The sequence below is a fragment of the Barbatula barbatula genome (assembly GCF_947034865.1).
Source record: "Barbatula barbatula genome assembly, chromosome: 24".
In the NCBI taxonomy this organism is placed as follows: Eukaryota; Metazoa; Chordata; class Actinopteri; order Cypriniformes; family Nemacheilidae; genus Barbatula; species Barbatula barbatula.
In genome coordinates this window covers 15,966,178-15,986,714 of record NC_136787.1, presented here as the reverse complement: position 1 = coordinate 15,986,714, position 20,537 = coordinate 15,966,178, and the positions used below count along the sequence as shown (strand labels likewise).

The 20,537-nt window shown below is 40.1% G+C and overlaps 1 long non-coding RNA gene across 1 annotated transcript in view; it reads left to right on the top strand.

The window, feature by feature from the left end:
- The window catches only part of LOC306889293, a 38,560-nt gene extending 21,471 nt beyond the window's left edge, over positions 1–17,089 (top strand). The window contains exons 4-5 of the long non-coding RNA XR_013786190.1: positions 6,655–6,708; positions 16,426–17,089. This is a non-coding gene — a long non-coding RNA (uncharacterized lncRNA). The remainder of the gene's footprint in view (positions 1–6,654; positions 6,709–16,425) is intronic.
- The last annotated feature ends 3,448 nt before the right edge of the window (positions 17,090–20,537 follow it).

The following is a 20,537-nucleotide window of genomic DNA, read 5'->3' as shown; positions in this document are numbered from 1 at the left end:
TGTCCCGGGACTAACTAAGCCTGCGGTCATGTGAATTCATTTGAATGGCTCTGATTAATTAACATGATGCTTTCTGAATTCTCGTTTGATGCAATTTTTATTGATCCAGTGCTACGTTGTCACGTGTGGAATAATATTACGTTTAATATTCAGGATTCATGATGTATTGATTGAGCTTTGTGATGGTAAATAAGATCCGTGTCTGCTTGTCGCTCACGCTTAGCGGCATTCTGGTAATCGATGTGTGCCGTTCATGCATTACGTCACTTAATTAAAAGCCTTCTTACTTTTCTGCACTGCTCGTTGCTTATGATATTGACCAGAATAGAATTTAGAGCTCAGTCTTTTTGATTATTTTTTATTGTTTACTACTCAGTTTTGAAATGAGAAAGTCTGTTTATTGTAGGATCTCCATGAGGAGGAGAACTGGAGGTGAAACATTTGAGATTCGTAACGTGCCTTTACAATACGTACATTGTTCTCCTTTTGCAAGCAGATTTCTATTGTGATTCGATAACCTGTCCCAGGTTGTAAATCTGCCCAGCAAGCATCTTACTATATCTTACACTTTTAAAAGATCTTATGTTACAGTTATCGATTAACATTTAAGCCATACCCATGAATAAATTCATTAAATCAACTTAAGTCTGATCAATGCCTAACCAGTTTCTTCTATGTGTTAAACTTCTGCGCTCCTATTGGCTGTTGGTGCGCTCTGCACCAGCTCTCTGCTTCCCTTTTCCCCATCAACAGCCCAGTTTCTTAACCTGTCTCCGCCCACAGAAGGCAAGCGCGGCCAATAAAGTTTGCAGAAAAAGTGCCAGCGTTTAATACGGACCCACCCAGCCGAACTGATTGGCAGTTGGGTCAGACAAAGTCATTTCCTTGGCTCGTTGCCTGGCAAACCTCTGCAAGCATTTAAGGGAGAACAGGAGGCATGGCCTCTCTGCACCGAGAGACCTGAATTCTCATTGCACAAAACCTATTTGTGCATTTCACAGTTATTTTTCAGTCAGTCAGTCTCCTGTGAGACTAAAGGAAACTAATGCTGACAGCTAATTACCGAATGCATTAAGAATAGCTGTTTTTTTACTGCGTGTGGTTGCATGTGAAACTGCGCTTTGGTTGCATGTGAATCTCTGCCATTGTTCTTTCTCACATTATATAATATTACAACTTATGCAGGGTTCAAATCTGCTCGCTCTGACAAATTCATGTCTGTTTAAACGTGCAAAACATCAAACCAGACGGAATAAACACCTGATGGAAATTTCTTTGTCTGAATTTTCTGGTGTATCAAGTGAACGAATGATATCCACCCATCAAGCTCAGATTCAGTGCTGCAAGTTTGTGGTGCAAGTTAACAAGGCATGTCGAAATAAAGTTCGACATTTTCCTTTTGCCACTAATGATTTAGCTGAAATGTATACGGAAGGTCGACGATGCAGACAAACGCCGTTCTGCTTTCTCATATCTTCATCTTTAGTCTTCCGCATTACTGAAGTATGTTTGTGATTTAAAGTCAGGCTATTCCATCACCTTTGTTGACTTTGTTTATAGAGTCGGTGAATAATTGCCACTCTGAAGAAAAAGAACCCAGTGTTGATTTTCTCTAGCCATCTGGTGCCTTCATCTCTGTGGCGTGAGCAGCGCGTTCAGTTGGTTCGCCCCGCCGAAGGGACTGCATTACGACTGTTTCACATTACTGCGACGTCTGTCTGATTTCCCCCCCTGTCTGGTTTTCAGTGGTTCGTTCTGTCCTGCGGGAAAACCTCTCTGTGCTCTGTGGACAGTTTTTATTTATTTATTTTTGCCAGGCTCAATTGAACTTTGACCTCAGCATCCCGCTTCTTCGGATATGAAATCGCCCTTCTTTGAGGTGATGAAGCAGCGTTAGTTTCTGGTAAAAAGGGATATTTTATAAAAATGGAAATTGAAGCAGAATGTATCAAGGTTATTTATTATACGATGTTATTTTTGTTATTTGCACATTTATGAATTTGAATGTTGAAACGATGCATCTTAGCACTTCTCAAATTATTATTCCTATATTGTTTCTGCTCATATTTTTGAGTTTTGAGTGTAGTTTTGGTTAAAGAAAGCATCTGTTGAAGCCCTAAATGAAAAGTAATTTAGGACCTCGAAAATGGTTTAGGTGCCAAATGCAAAGAAATGAATAGCTCTTGTTAGGTTAATCAGGTTGGGCTACTCATATGACTTTATTTTCATGATTCATTGCAACTTACTGTAGTCCAAGAATTACTGAGCTCATCCAGAAGAATTTAATTTAGTAATAGACAGAATGTAAGATGTGTGTGAACGTTTGTGTGAGAGAGAAAAGGGAAAGAAAGGAGAACTCTCTCTCTGTGTGTGGATTCATCAATACATTTCTTGATTTTCTTTTATTTATTTGACGCCTAAAAATACTATGTCATTGCCAGGTAAATGCCATGCTATTTTTGGACATATACCATGTAAATACCACGGTATATATGGTGTATATATAATTTGGTCCATGGTTAATGTCAGTGTACCCCAGTATTAGCATCTGAGAACATCGCTGCACTGTGATAGTCACAATACTGTTTTAAAGAGGCAACCTGCAACAGAAAAATGAAAGAACATTCAAGTAACATGTGACAGATGCACCCGTCAGATGCATGTTTCTCAAACGCAGCCCAGCGTTTGTAAAGTAAATGATGTGAGGAGAACACAATGGAATTCAGTTCTTTCTACTGACGATTCTGGCGTGAATCAGTGATGGTTCTCAGTCTGGGAAAATGTATTACGACTGATATAGAAAATCAATTTAACACACAAACAGATTAACTACTAAATTATGTAGTTTATGGCATTAAGTTTAATTTTGGCTTAATAGATAAAGGGTTTTGAGTATGTTGATAATAAAGTTTGGACAGAAATTTATGAAACTATTCAAGCTTGTCTGTGTTCTTCCTTCATCTTCATTGGTCATACAAATGTGAAATGTAAAGAGCTCTCTTATTGGCTGATTTGTGTGTGTTGTCTGGTTTTGTTCAATTAGAAACCTTATTTTAGTGAACCAATAATATATATACAAAATAATCATGTTTAGCCTTAAACCTTGTTTTTGCAAACTGAGTTCATTGAGTTCATTGGTCCTATGGGTGCTCCGGGACACACAAGTACGCATTCATAAACTTGAACGGATCGTGTGGTTAGATGCAGATCTGCTGACTGTGTTTGTGTACTGTCAGAGACTTCTAAGAATTGTATCCATCCGGGAACAAGTGTGGATAAGTTCAGAGTGATCAAATCCAAACATCTATTATTTTAAGATGCTCCGAGCCTAAATCAGGGTTATTTATTTTGTATGTTTTAACGTGGAGTGCATTGCTTTTTTATAATCAGATTTAAGTGAATATGGAAAAGAATTTAAAGAAAAACATTTCTCTGCGGAGTGTCAGAAGAAGCATTGGTATAGATTGAGTTATGATGTGGCCTTTAATCGTATTAGTTCCAGCAGTTTCCCATTCCTCATCCAGCGGTTTTAACGGTTATGGTGAGGATAACAGTGGCCCCATAAATATTGTACACTTCATCCACTCTTAATGTATGCATTTCATCACATTAGATAATTAACATTCAAACCAAGTGGTGTCTGCAAAAAATTATGACAGATGTTATCTCAAAACTCACTTTTCGTACTTCTAGCCAACTAATCCAAATACCATTTTTATTGACTTTTTCTTTCTCCAGAACCACACTTTGTTTTAATTTTGAATGCTGATGGCATTATTGTAGCACCGGATTCACTAAAGCAATTATACGCATCACATGCCCCAAAATTTGTGCCAAACACAGTTTGTTTACTGCAATTCCCCATTTAGCAGGTTAGCTTTGGGCACCAGGTTATGGGGATACAGCAGACCACTGCAATCTGGCGTGCTTTGCTGGAACGGTACACCGAAGCCTCCCTGATGGGATCCAGGCACCTGAATTGGCTCTTTAAAATGCTGCAAAGATGCTTGATTTTTTGGCACATCTTGATAGACCTCTTGATATAACACTCTTCTCCGTCATTTATTCAGAATTTGATGAATTGCTGTTGCCATATTTGCTTTAAAATCCCTTATCTGTTGCCAGCAAACTTTTCGTGGAATGTTAAAAGTGATACTTCACCCAGAAATGAACATTCTGCATCATGTACTCACCTCCGAGTTGTTCCAAATCTGTATACATTTCTTTGTTCTGATGAACATAGAGAAATATATTTGAAAGAATGCTTATAGCCAAACAGATCTTGCCCCCCATTGATTCCCATAGTAAGAAAAAAAAAACTTTTTGAAGAATGTTGGAGCTCTGAGGCACTTTTGACTACCATTGTATTTTTCCTACTATGGTAGTCAATTGGGGGGGAATCTGTCTGGTTATAGGCATTATTCCAAATATCTTTCTCTATGTTTATTGGAATCAGAGTAGCTTAAGTCCTCAGTTACTTATGTCTCTCTGTAAGTAATGGCAGGTAGAAGTAAATATATCTCTTTGAAACTAACAAGTGTAACATGTTCTTGTCATTTACGCCTCATCTCATTTGTGGCTTTTAAAGGGGAAGTTCTCCCAAAAATCAACTTTTTACTCGCCCACATGAGTTAAACATGTTTAGGGAATGTCTGCCGTCTTCGGAGCACAATTGAAGATATTATCCTCTGTCTTGTCAGTGTATGGCACGCGTTCACGAGAGCACGTCTTCTTCTTCTTGGACTAGAGCATTTTGACGCATGTGAGTCAGAGCGGCGGTGTCCAATATGGGCAAGCCCATAGCGGTGTTCGGCACGCAAACCTAATACGCTTGCGTCAAAGTGCTCTCGTCTAAGAAGAAGAAGAAGATGAAGAAGAAGTGCTCTTGTGAACGCGTGCCATACACTGAGAATATATCAATTAAAGTCTGTATTTTTATTTGTTTTTCGCAAAAGACGGAAGTTTTCTAAGCATGTATAACGTCGATTTTTGGGTGAACTTCCCCTTTAAGTTTTTGCTTTGATGTATATGCTACACGACGGTCATCCAAGTATTGCAGGAAACACCCACATGTCCCCTGTCTGCTCTCACGTTTTAAAAAAACCCTGATGGGAACTTTTATTAGCCCACCACAATTGCTCATCTACAAACTACGATTATGACTCATAATGGATATTGAGTGTATGTCTGTGTTTGAAATAGAGCATCACTGAGTCACTTCAGGCAACGGGAGACGTATTCCAACAGGGCGTTTTAATAACTGACTTCGATCCAAACGCACTCAACTAAGAATTATTTTAGCAGCCCTGAACTCTGTTATCCATGATACGAGTTTCATTTAAATATCAAGAGGCATTTCCTTCACTCCTAGTATCTGACTTCCATGTTAGAATTCAGCTCATCTCATGTGCCGATGCACCAGTCAGTCTGTCCTTAAGACAGGCATTGTGCCAGGTGAAGGTTGCCATGACTCCCAACGCCACCCCTCTTCCCCCCCAGTAAGGTGGTGGGTTTTCAGGGCTGTGCATGGGGTTTGTAATGTAGACAAAAGATGTCTACTCAGCATCAGCTGAATGCCTCCAATCTCAAGCAGAGCGTCACGTGACCCACTTGTGAAGATTTTGTGAAAGTGCCAGCATTGAGAAAATGAGAAACTTGGAAAGAGAAGCTAGTGAGTTTTTTCTGACTTTTTCTTCTACTGTGTTTGCTTGCTGAGAAAATGGCTGACGCTCCGTGCAGATTTTCACCTGAGTTTTACCTGTTTTTGCACAAAAAGAAACTACTAGCATTGTTTGTATTGGTTTCTAAGGGCTTCCATGTTTCTGTCTCTTTTCTTGATCTCACAGGCTGGTTTAGCTGATGTAAAAACAACTACTAAAAGTGCAGCTGAATGGGCGTGAAACCTACCGCTTACATGGGTAAAGCTCAGGTCTTCTGTGTATTTACATCCGATGAACATCAGTAATCGGTTGCTGCAGAAGGCTGCAGCTGTTCGTGAAATGCACAGTTTTCCATCTTGACAGCTTTCGTGATGTCTTAAGATCGCTGTGCTCTTGTCAAAGCTCACCTCATCCTCAGTCACGGTTGGCGTTCTATGGCAGGGATGTGTTTAAACAAGCTTCTGCTGCCAAACCTTTCAATATTTTCCAGACAGAGTGGTTGTTTAACAGTCTAATCTTTTACTTGAATCAGAAAGTTAAAATCTTGTGGGTGAGACATTATTTTACTCTGATTAATTTCATTTTCCTACACGCGTTTCAGAAATGCGTAGGTTGTGCAACTTACATTGTAGTTATGTGGACAAAATATAACATTGGAAGTTCCCCCTGTTTAGATAGGACGGTATGAACATAGGAAAGGTGTTCAGATAACATAAAATGTAAATTGATGTTATTTTTTATGTGCATGTTTTTCCAAATGACACAAGAAATTATTTTTGTCCCTGGCCCTTTCGATTTTTTACTTTATCTAACTTTATCTAAATCTCATTCTTTTAAATATCCCATACATTTCAAAACACACTTGTAACAAATTGTATGTAGATTTTAGTAAATGTATTCAAATTTATTGTCTACTTAGTGCTGAGTTGAGCATTTTTTGTTGAGTGTTGTCTGTAAGTGGGGCATTTTCTAATGTTGTATTTTCTCTTTCCAGCATGAACAACAGAAACAGACGTGGATTCAATCCTCGCCACTGAAATTTAAGCAGGTCAGTTGAACATGCTTTGCTTTTTTCACTCTTCTACATTTACAGTTGTTCATGCAGGGGAGAATCTCTGTGGTTTATCTGATTTGCAGCGGCTCATCCAAAGACTCAGAGACACGAGTATGACCTGGGTTCGGGTTTCATACGAAATTTCGACCACTTGTCATAAACCCGTAGATCCGATCTTGTGGCGTAATCGGCAACCCAAGCTCGATTCTGTGGGTTTCTGTCGCTGTGGTGAACTCAACGTCCTGTGTGAACTTTTACTTTTGAAGTATGAACTCGCACTGAAAGTGTCGCTCTTTTTCAGGTGTAAATGGTAAAAACAACATTTAAGTTTTATTTTTAATTTTTAATAACTAACATGCTCATTTTATCTGATACACCTACAAGAGTTTAGTGAGTACATGTTTTTTATCTGATAGTGAACTCATGGACCTCTTGAAAGAAACACCCCTTTATATCATCCATAGGGACTCTGGTATACTATCATATTGTGTTCGTGCAAAAATTAGAACCATTTCTCCCCTGAATGTGCAGAGGATGTTATTTTTGGCTCTAGAAGGTCCAGCGGATCAGTATGGACGTGTGCATCCAGGATGAGGTAGTAGGTTGTATGGTTTCGAATGACACCATGGGAGTTAACTGTACAACCTTCTAGCTTCCCTTGGAGTACACTTATTTCATCAAGCAAGACTCTTTCTCTCCACAAAGAGCAAGCCTGTAAAATAGCACATGAACCAAGTCAAGTCAACTTTATTTATGTAGCGCTTTTTACAATTTTCATTGTTACAAAGCAGCTGTACAATAAACATATTGACTATATGCAAAACATAATGTTATGCAAGTCAAAACACAGGTCGAATATCAGACAGGTTCCGGTTGATCTAACTAGTGCAGCCTAAACCTTCGAATATTTATATTATGATAGTGTAGTGTATGCAAGATTTAAAAAAATGAACCAGTATACCTTAGATCCCTTAGGAGGGTTGCCGCATGTGTGCTACTGGCAAAAATAAAGTGTGTCGGCCTATGTATCTGTTTGTATTACACTTACAATGCAAATCCAAAACTATATTTATTCTATAGACAATATTTGATGATTAGCACAGGATCTGTTTTCAGTGCAGTTTAACACAGAGATGATTCAGAGTCACCCCACTTGCTAATTTTCATTTCTTGTTTCTCTTAAATTAAGCAGGTTGTCATTTTCATTGTCATTTACTGTGTTGTTCAGTCAGCTGATGCCACAGATGGTGATGTCACATTGTCTTGTCTGTTTTCCCTTGAGACGTTTGTTATGCAGTGTTTCTGGATGCATCCATAAACCAGCATGCTTATATTCAAAAGCTTGAATTTGGAGAACAGTTACTTTCTAAATGCTTGTACAGTATATATAGTGGAGACTATTCTTACTTTTGCTATGCCTGCCACTGATGGGTGATAAATATATAATAATAAGCAATATAAACATAATTATTTTCATCAGCAGTGAAATTTTTTGAAAAATGCTTTGGACAGTAGCACAATGTTAAGTTGTTTTTACTTTACATTCGTAGCAGGTCATTTAGCAGATGAGGCAATCTCTGTAAATCTATTTGAAAAATTGATGCAACAAACAACACAACCTATCATCATTGTTTGTCACAAGACCGTTCGGCTATTTTGAAGAGACTGAAGTTCACAGCTGATGTTACTTCCATCCATCATACTGGAAATGGAAGGTCAAGTCAAGTGCATTGCATTCTGGGATGCCAACACAGTAGGCACTCCAGTCCTTTGTCTATTGAGTTTCAACAAAACGAACCTCAAGAGTGACAAAGTCATCACCGGCAATGTGAAAGACTGACAGCATGACAAGACACATGAAAGCTGTGTTAAAACCAGGTTATCACATTAAAAAGAATTTGCAACTAATATTACAGTTGTGTTGCGTAAAAGTGAATATAGACTTGTTTTTTTGCTGTATTTGAATCAATACAGAGCATACTTTCTGTTATTCGGACCTGTTTCTCCAGTTTTCCTTTTCTGCAAATAGAAAAAGTATTTTTTTTAAATTTGGGAGCTATATTGTTCGAAGTTCACAGAATGACATTTTTGTTTTTATTTTACCCAACCCGTTCCTCTGAATGATCAATTCTGAAAAACTGAAAATAATTTTGAAATGTTCTCTTAACTTTTTCCAGCAGCTATAGATGTATGCTGTTTTAAACGTTCCATCAATTGATTGTAATGAATCTGGATTTATTGGCCCTGGACCTGTTCAAATTTGACATCATCTCTGTCTCAAGAGACAAGCTTTTGCGGTTTGTGTTTGAAAAGTCAGTTATAAGATATGAAGGCACTTTTAGATATAAAGTTGATTGATATTTAGTATATTTTAAAGCAAGATCTCCTTCATATGTTTAGGTGCAATCTGCTGTGGCATCAGTGACCGTTGTAGGCCTTCGTGCTTTTTCATAATAATCATGCTTTAATATGAATAACATTGTGTGAATCTATATGAAATTTCCAAGGTTTAGTTTAGATTGGAATGTTCCCACGACAAAAATGCAACCTTATGCCAGATATTTTCTCATTATCACTAGTCACAACTTGACAAAGTTATATTAATATTAGAATTTTGCTTCTAAAATGTAGTTTTATAAGCTTTTGTTTTGCTCTGTCAGTGTAGTGTAGATACCATGCGGTTAACAGCTCTGTTTGTCTGCCCGGTGTCTTGTTTTGGTGTCTTTCCAGCATCCATGCTTGCAGTCTGTAAAGCCCGGCGCTCATGTATTATTTTAGTCTGCCCTGAAAGCCCCAGTAAGCACACATAGGGCCCCACAGCATCACTGTGAAAGGGACTTAACTGCTATCAATTAAGCACAGACAAATGAGCTGTGAAATAGATGAGGATTCAATAGGCAGGCATGAGAGTCCGAGTCATTGATTCCCCTCTCACACGACCGGCAGGCTTGGAACAAGCTTAGCATGGCCTCTCTACGGCTTGAAAAGACGCTAGCTCCTCTACCCACGGCTTAAATCCACTTCACTAGCCTTTACTATGGAGTCAGCTGTCTTCCTCTGTCAGCCAAACCTTCATGCGGCTTACGTTTGAATTCTGCCAGGGTTTTCCTGGGCTTTAATTTATAGAGAAACAGTAATTTAACATCTGATGCAGTTCTAGTCTTAAATAAATAGTGGTTTGATGCTTAAAGCTACAGTTTGTAAAAAAAGATGCTGCTAGAGGGTGCATGATCAAAACAACAATAATGCGTAGCTTGATGGCGCTTTGAAGGAGCGTGGAATGATGGGACCTGTTGTCTTCAACTCCACCGCTGATGGCCATCAATCAGACGGGAACCAGAAATCATGTTAGCGGACGAGGTAAAGTAATAAAGTTTCATAAATGTTGCGTATAATTGTGGTCCATAAATAAGTGACTGCTCGAAACAAGCTAGTGGATTGCTAGACGCTAAACACTACTTCCGTATTTGTCCACAACACTGTTGTAATGCAGTTTCTATGTCAGGGTAACGCGGATATGCACAGCCCCGTGTCACTGTTCAGAATGGCGATTTTCTCATGATTTACAAGTAGTTGGAAAGATTTGAGATATTATAAGTACCCATCTGAACTAAATATATAACACTGGACTAGTGGTTTTGGGATATTTTACTGCAAAATTGTCAAAAATGAAATTTGTTCCAAATCTGTATAAATTGCTTTGTTCTGATGAACACAGAGAAAGATATTGTTTGGTCTCTTGACATTTTAAAACCAAACTACATTTCTACCATATAAGTAATATGGTGGTTTATCTTAAAAAAAGAATGTTATAAATGTTCTCCTTTCAAGTTGTTCACCATTGAATCAGTGAGTTAATTCATCAATGAATCGGTTCAGTGAATCAGTAACCTGATTTTAATGATTAAGTATTATTGAGTAATAAGACTCAAAGGTCCAGTGTATTAAATTTAGCAGCATCTAGTGGTGAGGTTGCAAATTCCAACCAATGGCTCACTCAACCTCTCCCCCTCCCTTTCAAAGCACTACGGTGGCTTACACAGCATGACATGTCGTCACATTTTCGCTTCTTTGCTGAAGGAGATAACACAATTACGACTATTGTAGAAACAACATTCCATGCAAGAGGACTTTTTTCAGAGATAATTGTGGCCATCCCACACTGCTATTTTATGGAAAAGACCAGCATGTACTTTTCCTTTAATTTTACAAGAGAGCTAAATTGACCTCAGTGGAAAACCCCTACCATTGGTTGGCGTGAACTTCCTGTTTAAACAGACAGAGGGAGTCGAGCTGCTTGTATTTTAGGAAGGAACGTTCCTCGGATGACTCTTCCAGATGTAGTCGAGCAAACCCGGCCCAAAGTCCCGAAAGCTATTCCAGCTGGCTGCGATGTCGAGGTGCGACTCGTCCGTTACAGCTGTGCTTAAATTTATATGACGGCTGAACAAGTAAATGTGTGGATGTGATGGAGTGAAAGTTGATGCTTTTGTTATGTGAAGACGTGGACGAACGCCAAGGTGAAGAACATCAGTGTCCTAAAGTGTTTTCTCAGTCAATTCATTTAAATTGTCATCAAGTTTTTAATTCAATGTTTTTAAACAGGCTGGTTTCGTGTAAGGTTTCGCCGAAAGTTGGTAACGTGTAAGATCTTGTAAATGCTATGTGTTCTGATTCTGATAAAGAAAACGTGAAATTGCAGTGCCTTTAACTAGTTATTTTCTGGTAAAATATTATTTAGAGGAAATTATTTGACCTGTGCTTAATTTGGGAATCTAGATTTGCTTGACCTTGAATTGATATTATTGGTTAATATTTTGTCCCCACCTGGTTGGCCTCGGTTACAATGACAAAAATCAATTTTAGAAATGCAGAATTATTTGTCAACTGATAACAAAAATGTTTTTAGAAAAACATTTAATTGAAATGTAAATTCAAATAAGGCAAATCGGATCTCTAGTTGTCTTTAAATGTGTTGTTATACATTTACAGTACCAAATATTTTGGCGTTTGTACTCTGTCCCGTCCTCCGAAAAGCTTGATTTGTTTCGGATTAGAAGGATTTTGTCATTCACCCTAGTTCCCCCTGTACACAACAGCAGAGCAACATGAACCTGACCTCTTGCTCCCAGACCACAGCTGCATCAGGAGCCGCCAAAGGTTACCGTGGTGATGAGGTGATGAGATTTATGACAGATGAATAAGAGTAATCTAAGCGTGGCAGACAGAGGTGATATTGATTTGTCTGGAGTCAGGGCTGAATGCTGCTGATGACACGTATTTCCGTCGATATACGTTTGACCTCTGACCCTGAGGAGGGATCAATGAGTTCGATTTGGAGGAGCGGGCCTGTACGATGGGCCACCAGACAGACGAGATGTTATGTTGGTTTTGAACTGTGTGTATATGCGTACTGTGTGAATGTGTGCTGGGCTCTGTGAGGTTCTCATGATTGTTCTTTAAAGGGATAGTTCACCCAAAAATGAAAATTCTGTCATCATTTACTGAATGTTGGTAACTGATAATGTGCCTTAAAGGAACACTTCACCCAAAATGACAATCCTGTGGTCATTTACTTGCCCCCACGTTCTAAAACTGTGTTTTTATTTTCAGAATTTTAAAAGATTATAAAGCACCCGGGAGGGTCGGCAATAGTAATGATACATTTTTCTTTACGTTTTTTTCTCGATAAACTAATTGTTTGGCTCTAATAAAGTGATCCATATGTATTCAAGTAAATATTTTTTGTGTATTTTTGTATACCAATTTTATTTTATCATTTGGATGATGTGAGAATCAAGGATTTCGGAGTGGATCTGAAGGGTTCTGTCAAATGTTCAATGTCATTGTGTTGTGGTTTATGGTTCGGCTTATCGTCCGTTTTGTATTGTTATGCCTCTGTGTGTGTGCTGTCTGGTACTGTGTGGTGACAGTCTCCTATGGCTGGTGTGTGAGTTGATTGATCACCATTCCCATTCAGTCCTTGCTGATGTCACCAGCTTCCCCGGTCACAAACATGCACTTTGCTATGTTACAGACTTGAACCTGTACGCTTTTTACTCATATCCACAAACCTGTGTTCAGTCGGATGCGAGTTTAAAAACAGAATCTGTGGATTCGTGATCTCTCGTGCTTTGTGTGTGCATGCGATTGCGTATCCGTAGCTCTGCATTGCAGTAGGGAAGACATGGTACGTTTTTGCATAAGCTTGTAATCAAAGGCGTATGCGGTGGGCAGCCGGCACCCTCGACCCCTTGACTATGGGGTCACGACTCTCGCACAGCCCTCAGTGCAGCTAGCGAGGTCAAAGATCATTTCGGGACACTGCAAGACGGATAAAGATGCGTCGGGTGCTGTGAGAGTCACACTGTGCATAAACAATGTCAGTTTTTTTTTTTTTATATTTGTTTAAAATTGCCTTAATTTGTTGATTTTAGCCGTGCTTTTTGTTTTAATATTTACTTAGTTGTGGTATAAAAATTAAGCTCACTTTCAATCAATTACATGTTCAACTTATTTGTTAAGTGTGGTATTTGTGGTTTTTCTGTTGTTTATTTTTTATGATGTATCGTATCGAATCCTTGTTTCGTTTAAATGGCCATTGTTTTTGTTTTAACCTGCACTTCACGAAAAACAATAGAACAGCACTGTTTGTTTTTTGTTTAGTAGTATCATCTCCTTGTTTTATTTTTATGACCGTTGTTTAACCTTTAAAATACAACAAACAAACAATATCGCTTGTTTTATAATTGAACACAGAATTGACGAATTGCTGCACCGTGGCTGTCGAAAATGTCTTCGTGGAGGGTGTGTGTCCTCAAATCAGTTGTGGAAACGTTGTCACAATGTTGTGACAGACAGATTGCCGTGTGGCTGCAGAGTGCGAGACGCCATTTCTGTCTGCGTTTTTCAAGCCTTCTGAGAAAGTGAGGGATTGATCAGTGCAGAGGAGAAGCGAAGCAGAGATGAAGAGAGGGAGGGTGAGACGTGGACGAGAGGGGGGGGTGTGGGATCTCGCTGCAGAATCCGCCGCTCGCTGGCACTCAGTCACACCGAGAGAGCGAGAGCGGGTCTCGCAGACGGCCCAGGTACACAGGTAGATAGCCGCCCGGGACAGGTGTCCGGACCAAGGGAGGAGGCGTTAGGGTGAGTGTGTCTCCAGCGTAAGGTGTTTGTGTCAGACTGTTGTGTGTATGTGTGGAGGGGGAGTGACAGCGACAGGAAGATGTGCAGTAATTTTGATGATGTTTTGTCTGGAGTGCCTCCCTATGGTCACATCTCAGTGTCTGAGGATGTCCACGTTGTCTTGTTCTTTGTCTCACTTTTTCTATCGCTCTCTACCTTGACAAAGCAGACACAGATTTAAAGATAGACCTTGCGCGTGTGTTTGAGGCACGTGGCGGGCGCTCTTATTTCCGGGAGCGTCCACACTGTCTAGTCCCCGAGGATGAACGATGCTGCTTGTTTGTGGGGGGAGGAGTCTTAAAGGTGCGTGTGTGTGTGTGTGTGTGTGTGTGTGTGTGTGTGTGTGCTATACGTGCATTTGTAGTGTAAATGACATGCATGTTTTGGCTACCGTGTGCACTATTGGATTCGCTTGCCGTCTGGGTTTTTCTGCATCTGCGCTTACAAAGTCACAAAATGATAACTTATTTCTGACGCCTGTCGGTGGCGGGGGATTGCAGGCGTTGTACATCTGGGTGGGTGGGTGGTTGTGGGGGGATTGGTCCTGCGGGGAAGGTGGAGGGGTTTACAAAGAGCTCTATCACAAGCCCTGTAAGATGCTCTGCCGGCATCCGAATCGTAAGCGGCATTGTTGTTTTATTTTTTTTATTTTTTTACGTCTTAGTTTGGTAATTATGGATGATCAGTTGTTGCTTTCTTTGTGAAAATGAGTCAGTCGAAGAACGAGAATATAGACCCAGACAGACAGACATGCGCAGACGCGCGCACACACACACACACAGAAGCTGCAGATGGTTCAGAGTTCAGCGGTTCGGCTAGTAAATGCTCACTAGAGATCCCGGGGATGAGAAATCCAGGCTACAAGGACAAAGAAGAATTTTAAGAGAGAGACTGACCATCAGACCGGATGAGTTCCTCAACCAACAAAGGCTAATTTGAGCCGGGCTGCCCGTATTTCAAATCCATACCTGTCCTGCGAGAGGACAGGTTCGAATCTGTCTGGTCCTGGTAGTTCCTCACAGAATTCTTGTACACTGTTTTTTGTACCGGTTTGCTTTTTTTGTGAATGCATGTTGGTGCACGACATACTATGTGTGCTTATGTGTGTGTGAGGTCCTGTTGAGCTACTGGGAATTCTGGGAGAACTTATCTGCAGTGAAGAAAGATTTTATGCACAGGCCGAATGTTATTCGAGTAATTCAGTGAGCGGACGGTTGCCGGACACCGAAGGACATGGGCGAAAGATACGCGTTTTTTCTGTGCCACTGCCCCTGTGCAGACACCCGGCTCTCCTCCTGGTCCCTGAGACCCTAACTTGTGAGCTTTGTGTGCTGAAATCACAGGTTAAGCTCTTAGGACCCGGGCAGAGGGCAAAGCTCTCGAACACTGGCCGTGTCATGACGGAGACGGGCGCAGGACAGATGTCTCAAATGGATTCGAGGTTGTGGCGCTAATGAGTTCTTTGTGTCAATGATCATTTCTTCTGTTTGTTTTTTTAAATAAAGACTCGCTCCTGTACATCCGCTGATGTTTTTCTTTCAACACAAGCCGGTGAGGGGTATAGGAGAGGGTCGATTTGCTAACACCTGTCTGGCTGTTTAATCGCCACTGCAGCTCATCCATATCAGACTGTTCATGCTTTATCGCATTCAATTTATAAGTAATGCAGAAATGTATCACTTTGCCAAATAACAATAGCCTTTATATCATGATATGCGTTGTGTCAGTATTATATACATTTTCTACCTTTGAGATTTACTTTCTTTCAATTTCTAGAATATAGCGTTTAGATTTTTCATATGTTGTAAAGTTTTTCCTCAATAACGCTAAATTTTTTTAGCGTACGGCCGTTATATGGCGTTGTTCTCATAGGAGATCACAGCACCTGTACTATCATGAAAATGTCAGCTCGGCTGCGTTGTCATGCATGCAGTTTTTTCAATCCAGTAATATAAGATCTGTCTGGTGTACAGCCAAACGTGTTCGTCTGTTTTATTTCTTTACACAAAAAAACCCATATTGAGCCAACATATGCCGATACTTCTGAGCACATTTTTTTCAATTTACGCAAACTTTCTGTATGAATTGAGTTTTAATACTCGTCTGGACCTCGTGTATACCAGAAACTGCTGTTAGTGGAACAGGATGCTAGCAGATGTTTTTATTAATTTCATTTATAGGCACAGTGTGCATAAATACACATTTGTGAATCACATTTCTTTTTAAACAGCATCTTAAGAAATGACATTGGAACTCCAGAAGTGCTGTTGTTTAAGGGGTCCGGGTGGCACAGCGCTTAGGGCTTCTTCCTGTTTTAAACACTGAAATCATTAAGTTCTAACATCGCCTTTGTTCTTTACCTCCCTGGAGTGTTTAACTTTTTAAAACCTAATATTGCTTAATTACCCATATTAGAAATATAGTTTCAACCCAATTGACTCCCCTCTTTTTCTCTCTCTCTCTCTCTCATTATATTTTTCCCCTGCTTGGTTTCATGCTGAACAATGGCGGATGCCAACTAATCAGGCTGGGTCCGTGCCACGAAGCTCCCAGCAACAGATGAAGTTCTGCCATGCTCTGTGCATACCAAGCAGTCAGCCACGACTGTCAAGCGCCAGCCCGGTGCCCACTGCAGGGTCAGACAGTTTTATTAGGATCTGTCTGACACAGTGCAGGCTGGCAGTGCCAATGCTTTGATGAATGCTTGTGTGCTGCTCACACTCTAGCGGCCAGCTGAAAAAAAACCTAATTCCGAATTCGCACACACAGACCCGTCAGCAAGATGAAGAAAAAGACTGGATCCTGCCAGGAATGAAGATTTTATATGATAACGGGCTGGTTCCGACTGGTCCGGCAAGTGTCGGGTCTAATGTCCTAGCGGTTTTGTATTTGATAATTTTTGGCTGAAGGCACATCGGAGTGCTTTTCATTTGTGTGCATTAGAGCAAAACATGCCTCATTTTCTGGCTGATAAGTTTGGCCGGCATTTTGATCAAAGGAGAGACAGACCTGTAGACAGACAGATAATGGACATGCAGACATAGGTGCAGACGAAGGATGAATTGGTGTAAAATGTTCATTAACTATAACTTGGTGTCTGCAAAATGAGAAAGTATCTTTTTCAAATAAAAGCCTTTTTAAGCATAATGCTATTCATATAAACTTGTATCAATTACAAAAATAAAGCTCTAAAAAAGTGATATTGTTTAAGGTCGTTTGATTTTTTATATTTAATATACATTTTAATATGATGTATAATAAATGATGTATATAAAATATGTATAATTATAAAACATTTTTGAACGTGAAGAAACTGCTCACCAGCAGATCCTAAATGTATAAAATCTATATTTTAAAGCCAGGATTGATATAGATTCTATTCAAGAAAAACGCATTGGGCATCAATCATATTCGTCTTTGTCTTAGACCACAAAGAAGGTTCCAGACCACAGAGGCCGGCAAATGAAAAGCCCTCGGAGACCATGTGTGTGTGTGTGTGCTCTAACCGTGTTCTGTTTAAATAAACCTAACATTAGTCTGGGATAAAAGCTTCTGAAAGTAGATTAGGAACTGAGAGCTCAGCTGGGAGAAACTGTAGGAGCTGGATGAATTGACAGGATTACAGGACGTCGGTTGTGTGGAATCGTTGTTCGGCGTGTTATCGGCGCAGGTCAGAGGTGTGTGTGGCTCTTACTGCAGGTGTGGAAATAACAGGTGTATATGCAGAGAGGCGCCTCACGTCTGCGTATCCAGACTCCAGACAATGAACGGCACGGTCTGCGGCGAGCACACTTCCTCATTGAACCCATATTGCAGATTTCAAACATCGTTTTTAAAGATAGTTTTTTCTTTACTATACACTGTAAATTAAAAATAAGCCTTGTTGGCGTTGTGGATATTCCGTTGTCTTAAGATGCTTGTAAGTAATGGGTCAGTTACCCTCTGTACCCTGTGACCGCCTGCTTTTCTCCGTGATGTCTGCTGTAGTGCTGTGGAGGCGTTGCCAGGGAAACACAGTATCTGGCTAGCAGCGTGCTGGAGTTATTGAACCACAACTGGCTTTTTGCTTTAGAGGATAATTAGGCTCTGTCTCTCAGGTTGCTCTCGGCTGATGGGACTCCAGTGGAACCCGTGGCTGCTCTGAGCCGCCTCCTCTCATCAAAGCTGTTAAGCCGTTGGACGGCGGTTAGCGACAGCCGCAGGTGCCCCCTTTACCTGGACAAAAAGCTGCGTGAGCCTCCGTTCCTCTCAAATACACAAAAACACCTCGGCGAGATAGACATTTTTCTTCTCCTGCACACAATGAACTGAGATAAACCTGTCTGTCATCTCTCTGTCTCTCTTTCATTCTCTTTTTTTATATAAAAAAATAAGGCCAGTTAGGTCATTCCCTGTTGCAAAATGTCCAAAATACCCGATCAGGTTTATTTGACGTTATTTTGGACTAATTGCTGTAATTAATGCTGTTAATTGCTGTAATTTTCTCTCTTCTAGGTGTACAGATGATGAGGTGCTATTTTCAGCTTGTGGCCAAGTCGGGATTTTGTTTTTAGGGACTGCGCAAGTCGTATCTGAGCAGCTGTTCATTTAACCCTTCATAAAATAAATGCATTTAATCTTACTGTATTGCAACAGTTTAATAAACTTCACAGTGTCTTCAACGTGCGTGTTGTTAACAAGGTGTCATCTGTTTTTGGCTTGCGCGCCCAGACGTCGTTTTCCAAAGTAATGACTGCGATATCTCAAACCCTTAATGTTCTCCTACAGCGTGTGCTGCAGAGATGAAGCGGTGTGTGTGTTTGTGTTCCAGCAGGTGAGTTTGACACGCAAACACAGTCCTGCATTGAAAGAGGCGGGTAACAGAGATGAACCCTACGACCTGTTTTCAGAAACTGTCCCGCACAGCAGCGCTTAAACAATCACACAAAAGAATACATTCACACACGCCTAGACAAATTTATACGTATGTATTCGTTCTTTTTTTTAAATGTTGTAAATGCAGAAGTGCATTTTTTAATAAATTATCTATCTTGTCTCCTTTTGCTGCAGTGTTTTTTGGGCATGTGGTTTGTTCATTTGTTTTGACCGATTGTAAATCTTTGGAAATGTTCGTATCATTAGTTTACCCGAACCAAACAGGTAAAAGAAGTTAAGAGGTAAAGCAGTTCGCCTGGATGTTTAAATTGTCATGTCATCATTTACTCGCCTTCAGTTTTTTCATGCACTGATGGATTGGGAATAAATGGAGAGACGACACAGCTGAAGCATTACAATTATTTAAACTAGTCTACATGAGTCTGGATTGTATACATTATCTGACTATTTATCATGCCAAAATGACCAGAATTCAATTGGGTTACTTGTTGACATCCATCTTTTTCTTTATTTACTGATTTCTGTATCTGAATTAACCATATTTGTAGAGTTGCTATGACAAATACAGCTTTGAAAAGTATCAGCCAAAAATATAAAAATTAATTTTATTTAGCAATAATATGTTCACAAATTTAGCAGACAATCCCCGTGGATGTTGTGTGTACCTCTGCTTGTGTGTTACTATGGTAAAGGTTGTAGTAGCAGAATCACAGCATTACTTACACATGCATTCACAACCTCGCCGGCTTCAGGAAGTGTGTGCGTGACCCTGTCTGCTCGCGTACGTGTGTGTGTGCGTTCTCAGCGTGTCCCTCTATCCTCCCATAGAGCGACCGGCCAGGCTGCAGATATCATCCATCTCCTTGTCACAAAGCGCTGGGGTTGCTGGGTAGGCAGCAGACAGCCGCTCGGCACTGAGGATGAGAGCTGAATCCTAATTCAGAATCCGCTCCTCTCCCCCGCCTCCCACGATGGAAAATCGTTAACCTCGGGATTGGAGAACAAAGCATAGAGCTTTAGCCAGCTAGCTGCTGTTATCACGAAACGCCCCCGCAACAACATATTAAACAAGTCAAAGTCTTAGAGAGGAGATGACGGAAATCATCCAAAATATTCCCAGAATTACCGCCGTCGGGTTCTCCTGTGGATTTTGAAGAGTGTGATTCACCGTGAGTCGTGTGTTGATGACAGGATAGATTCGAGAAGGTGTCAGAGATAATGCAGAGATATGAGATCAGTGTGGGGTGATGTTGCTGGGCTTTGTTCAGAGCATCATCAAAATGCGAGACAAATAAAAACAAGCTTTTATTTAAGTACATTACAAATGTAGTACTTTGTCTTTTGCTCAAGTACCTTTTTGAGTAAAAGAAAGTTTTCGTGTTCTTAAGTATTAAAGGTAAAAAATGACGTGTTTATGAAATGTATTAAGAATTCCTTAAAAATAGGGCACAATAAACTGTATTGTAATGTGAAGGAATTTTCCTTATGAATCTTTTACAGTTGTTTCTACATTTCGTTCTGCTCTGCGTTGTTGTAGCGTTAACAGAAACGTGCTTGATTTACCTTTGCTGTACATTTTCACTTTTTTCCATTGTATTGGAGTAAGAAGTATGATATGTAAGGGGTAATGTACAGACAGCTGGTTGTTATTGCAGAAATAAGCCCCGACAGTGTGATCAGGACCCCTTGTTACACTGCTACTTGCCACATGAGAAAAAAAATTGACATGAAATGTGAATTTGAAATATTTTATAATCTCAGTT